This window comes from Nematolebias whitei, chromosome 6 (assembly GCF_014905685.2).
Source record: "Nematolebias whitei isolate Nwh7 chromosome 6, NemWhi1, whole genome shotgun sequence".
Classification (NCBI taxonomy): domain Eukaryota; kingdom Metazoa; phylum Chordata; class Actinopteri; order Cyprinodontiformes; family Rivulidae; genus Nematolebias; species Nematolebias whitei.
The window spans coordinates 24,835,595-24,841,602 of NC_056503.1; positions in this window are offsets into that span (position 1 = coordinate 24,835,595).

Genomic DNA, 6,008 nt, shown 5'->3' on the forward strand with positions numbered 1-6,008 from the left:
CTTCTTCCTTTTTTGGGTCACGGGGGTCACTGGTGCTCATGTCCAGCAGTCATTGTGTGAGAGTCAGGACAAACCCTGGACATGTCTCCAGTCCATCACAGGGACACATGGAGACAAACGAGACAAACAAATATTCACTCTCACACCTAGGGACAGTTTAGTTACCAGTTAGGAACATGCATGTTTTTGATCTGTGAGAGGAAACCAGAATACCAGGAGAAAACCCACACATGCACGGAAAGAACATGCAAACTCCACCCAGAAAGGTCCTTGGCCGGAATTCAATCTGGCAACCTTTTCAGTGAGGCGGCAGCTCTACCAACTGTGCCACCGTGATGCTTTGAAGCCAACCCAATTTAAGATAACCAACACAGTCAGCAGACCTAAGAAAACACACAAATATCTATTGGTCAGTTTTACATACATTTGGTGTGGTGGTAGCTGAGAGTGATCCTCAACATACACTCTGAGTGCTACATATTGCATATCAGATTGGCTTAAAACTTTAAAACTTTGATATTAACTTTGTAGTTGAAACTTTTCAAGATTTCCACTGCAGCTCATAAGTCTTAGCCAGTGACATGCAAAACATTTTATTTATTTGTTTAGTTATTTATTTATTTATTTGGGGGGGCAGGTGTTCAAGCAAAAAAAAGGGGGGAGGGGGGCACCTTGCAGCACTTGGAACCGCCTTCTGCCTTAGTAGTATGAGATTTATTACAGATGTCTTGAAACTGTGCAAGTTTATCTATTTCAAATGCTGCAGACATTTAATATGCAACACTCAACAGGTTGGTTTCTGTTACAATCAAAATGGCAACAATAGAACAAAGAATAGTGGCACATTGCACATGCAATAGTGTCCATAAAATAACCATTTAACATCAACAAAATTTTATGCATACAAATACTCATGGCTTGCTTGTTCAATGGAGGATACTTATTTCATCTCTCCCTCATTTTAACAATCAGAGAGCACTGCTTCTGTATCTGTCATGCTCTGGACTCTGACATTTCAGTTTCATGTCTGACTATGTGATATTTTATAATGATTAGTCTCCCTCATCTTCCATGCTCATAGATGGCCTAAAGGACTGCATGGAGCTGCTTCCCTGGGCACCAAACCGTAGCTGCCTAGAATACCAACATGTTTATTTGAGTAAGACTTGGTGACAAGAGTCAAAGCAATGCATTACAACATGAAGACTCACCAGACTATAACTGGCTGTTATGGCCAAAATTCAACAGTCTATACATTTTTTTTCCAAACAAATTTAATTTAATATAATTATTATTATAAAAAAGATCTGATCAAAACAAATATGAGCATGAATGGGCTCTATCCAGACAGTTTGGCCCTTAACGTGACTGACCTATTTTCATCATCTTTTTTTCTCCTCATCCTCTGTAGATGCTGCTGGTTTGATACAGGAGAGCAGAGTGCTGCTTCCTCAGGCTGCCTGCTGCAGCTCTCTTTCGGTGCTAACTCATAGTCTCCACACTCATCAGTTCTGCACCATGCTGCACCATTACCCACCCCCACTCAGCCCAGTTTATGGGACCATCTTGTTTGTAATTCTAAGCGAACTGCTCCAAGGTGACGATTTTGACAGAAACAGGCAGCAATTGATTGGTCAGCGGAGCTACATATCTGAATGAACCGTCCAGCAACAACTGCAAACTCCATTTGAAGCTCCATTTCCTCTGCGATCATTGCAGAAGGCAGAGTGTGGGCTTGTAGTTTGTTTTTTTCTAGAGTTCAGTAATGGAAGCTCCAAATGTAGCACATTCTGTACATTTTGTCTTTTTTCTAAAGAGTAGGATCATCAAAATTAAAAATAGCAAGTTGAAATCCTCCATGATTGACTGTTGCAGACAATGTCCTGATGCATGCTCAATAATCTAGGTAGAAAAATCTAACAAAGTTAAGTCAGGACCTCTGGACAGATTCTGATGAAATCTGGTCAAGTTCAAGTTTATTGTAATTTGCATCACGTGGTACATGAGGTGGAACAAAATTATGTACTCAGGGTCCCAGTTACATGCAAAAATAGCAAAAATGTAAAATATAAAAAGAAACAGTAAATAAGGATATAAGATATACACTAAGATATACGTTAAACAAATACTAAACAACACGCTAAAAGATCTAAGATACACACTAAACACTAATAATGTAAAATAATAGGGCATATCAACAGCAGCATGAACATGAGTCTGTGGTGAGCAGATGGCTATGAATGAAAACAGCAGCATGAGATAATCAGCAGCAATGGATAAGATGGATATGACGATAAGATAACTGAATAATATTGATAAAGATTGGATAAGACTAAACATTTCAACAAAGAAGAATCCATCCAGAGGACCTGATTTAACTTTGTTAGATATTGCAGAAAATTAACTGTTAATGGTGTACCACAAGGTTCAGTCTTGGGACCCACCCTCTTCACAGTCTACATAGGTAATGTAGGTCAGAGCATCCCTGATGCATCCTTACATTTCTATGCTGTTGACACAGTTGTTTATTGTTGAGTTAAAACAGTTGCTAAGGTTTTCCAGCTTTTGCAATTCACTTTTGGCATCATCCAGTCTGATTTGTTCCATCTCAAAGTTGTCCTAAACGCCGAAAAAACCCAAAGAGATGTTGTTTTCAAACAGGAAGTCAGTCCCATCAATTCTTCCACTGATTGTATCTTAAATGGTGCTCCTTTTGAGCTTGTCGATTCCTACAAATATTTGAGTATCTTGGTCGACTCACATCTCTCTTTAAATTTCCGCATGGAAAACCTTATAAGGAAACTGAAAGTAAAACAGGGTTTATTTTTCAGAAATAGATCCTGTCTAACGCTGAACGCTAGGAAATGTCTTGTAACTGCAACTTTCCTTCCCTCCACTGACTACGGTGACATTATTTACATGAACACTCCTACAAGAACCCTGCAGATGTTGGATGCTGTCTATCATGGTGCTTTGCTCAGGATGAGAGACTGCAACGAAACCAAGATTCAACTTGTCTGCTGGATTCCTTAGAAAGAGAACTTTACTAATTGGCTTTTATGTATGTGAATGTTCCTGTAAAGTGCCCTGAGACAACTTTGTTGTGATTTGGCACTATATAAATAAACTGAATTGAATTGAATTGAATGGTGCGCTAAGATTCATAACTGGCTGTAACTACCATACCCACCACTGCACCCTGTATTCACTGGTTAACTGGACATCAATAACTTCACACAGACTTTCTCACTGGTACATTTTCATCTTTAAATCACTTCTTGGTCTGTTGCCTTCATACATCTCTTCCTACATGTCTCTGTGTGAGTGCAGCTACAGCGTGCGCTCTCAGGACATTATTACCTGCAGTGTTCCCTCAGTGAGAACTGAATTAGGCAAAAGGGCCTTCTCCTACTCCGCTCCTGTTTCCTGGAATATCTTACAAAAAGATCTGAACCTCTCGACCTTGACCTCTCTAAGCAGCTTCAAACATCTGCTGTTTATGGGAAAAACCAATGCAGACATGTTCCTGTTTTTAGTATTCTACATCGCATCGTTTTTTACATCGTTTTACAATCTATCTGTTTTTGTTTGTTTTTTTTAATATCATTATCTTCCATTTACTTTTCAGTTTATATGCTTTCTTTTATGTTGTCATCAAGTTTGTGCTGATGTTCAATGTTTTATGTTATGAGTGCTTAGTGTACTGTATATTTAGTTGATGTTTTTCTTAGTTCATATCTTAGATGTTATTACTGTTTTACTTATACATTTTATTGTTGGATGTAACTGGGACCTTGTGTACATAATTTCGCTCCACCACATGTACCACATGAGGTGCGAATGACAATAAAGAAATTCTGACTCTGATCATTCTTTGTTAAAATCAGGTCTATCTTGTAATAAGTCCTCAAGGCTCAATGAGACTAACCTGTATAAATAAATGTTGAATGAATATCACCGGAGTGTCAAACAAAATGACCTGATATGATGCCCCCCCCCCCCACACACACACTCATACACACACACACACTTTACCAAAGACAATCCCACCCACACAGTAGGGAAACAAGTCACAGTGGGTATTCACCTACACCTGAGAATAACCTGTAAGACGAGAACCATCTTGAGTCATACTTATCAATGGCAAAGCAGCTTTTCTTTTTCTATTCTCATCCTTTCTTTTCTTGACATTATGCTACAATTGCTAAATGAGTTACATCAATGTTCTGCTGTGCATGATAATTAAGTGTTACTGAAGCTGGATGAGACCTTCTTCAGACTGAGGAATGATTTTCCACTACACTACCTGTGGACAATATTACTTTGTGCATTTTGGGGCATTGGTAATATACTGTATGCTTTTCAATTCAGAAATGCCACCATAGGCCACAGACTGTACACTCCAAAAATTGTTTTTTATATGTTTTTTTTAAAATTGAAAGTGGTATTGCTTGGTCCAAAGGGCAAACACCAGGTGCTCTAGCATCTAGGGTGGCTGCGGCTAAGTGGTTAGAGCAGTCGTCCTTCAATCCAAGAGTTGGGGGTTCGAATCCACCAGAAGTCACATGTCGAAGTGTCCCTGGGCAAGACACTGAACTCCTCATAGCCTCTGATGTGTGTCCCATCAGTGTACGAATGTGATAAAGCACTGATTAGTCTCTTTAGAATGATTTGTTCAATTAGCTTTGTATAGATCTAGTAGAGTGCTGTATGAATGGGTAAATGAGGCACAGATTGTGTTGTAAAGAGCTTTGAGTATCTTGAAATAAGATAGAAAGGCGCTATATAAGTACAGTCCCTTTACCATGTATCATCTGAAGTCTGTGTATGATCCTGAAACTAGCCTTAGACCAATGGCTTTCATTTAAAAAATGTTACTGTTCTTGAGCTTTTTTTTTTTTATGCTAGAAGCTGAGAATCATCTTCAACACATACTCTAAGCAATAACAGATGGCATGAGGTCTCATAGTGTTATTTTGAGGACTTGACAAAAACAGCTCAACATAAAATTATCTCCATTTTAGAGCTTTGCCATGATAAGGGTTAATAATGCTTGGTCTTTAAATATAGGTTCTGGTTTTTTGTGCTCTGCTTATTGGCCAACAGTTCTACATTTATTCTGGATTTATTTATATTTTGTAGAAGTTTACTTTGACTAAGATGAGATTTCTGTGCTGCTTTCGAAAACTCTACCATGTCGACAACAAAGTCCATGCTCAATAATCCAGGTATAAAATCCGACATTTTTCAGTCAGGTCATCTGGACAGTTTCTTTTTTATTTTGGTGCTGAAGCGTTTTGCCTTCGGTCCGGAAGGCTTCATCAGTCAAGGAAACGTATTGTATACCTGAATTATTGAGCATGGACAAGACTGTCAACAAGGAAGAGGGTCGGCAATGGAGGAGGGGGCATACCAAAGAAACCATCTCATCACAAGCAGAACTGGTTTGTTCCACTTTGGAGTAAGCTGTTGGAGGAAGAATTGGTTTTGTTGTGCGTTTCCTTGACTGATGAAGCCTTCCGGACTGAAGGCGAAACGTTTCAGCACCAAAAAAAAAGAAAATGTCCAGATGACCTGACTGAAAAATGTTGGATCTACCGTGTTGAATTTATTACGGTGATGAGATTGAGCTTTGTGTTGATTTGTTTAATTGAACACCAAACCTCCATCATCCCATTCTTCTGCTTTTTTCTCCACCAAACTCAGTGATAACTTCTGTATCTGTCGATCATTTTAATGAGCTCCCAGTACACAGAATGAGTAAATATTGTGAAAAAAGGTTTTGAATGGCTCAGTTTAAAGTCTACAAACATCTGATTTCTGTACATGTAAATGGATAGTGATTCAAGCAGAAAATGTGATCTCAAATCGATAATTGGGCAGCTGTCACAAGGATATCACCAAAAGCCACCAAGGGTTTCCGATGGCTGGAAAAGAGTAAAGCTATTCCAAATGAATCATCTCTCCTGTTCTGTCCCAATTATGTTTCTCTGTGAAAGCATCTGGGT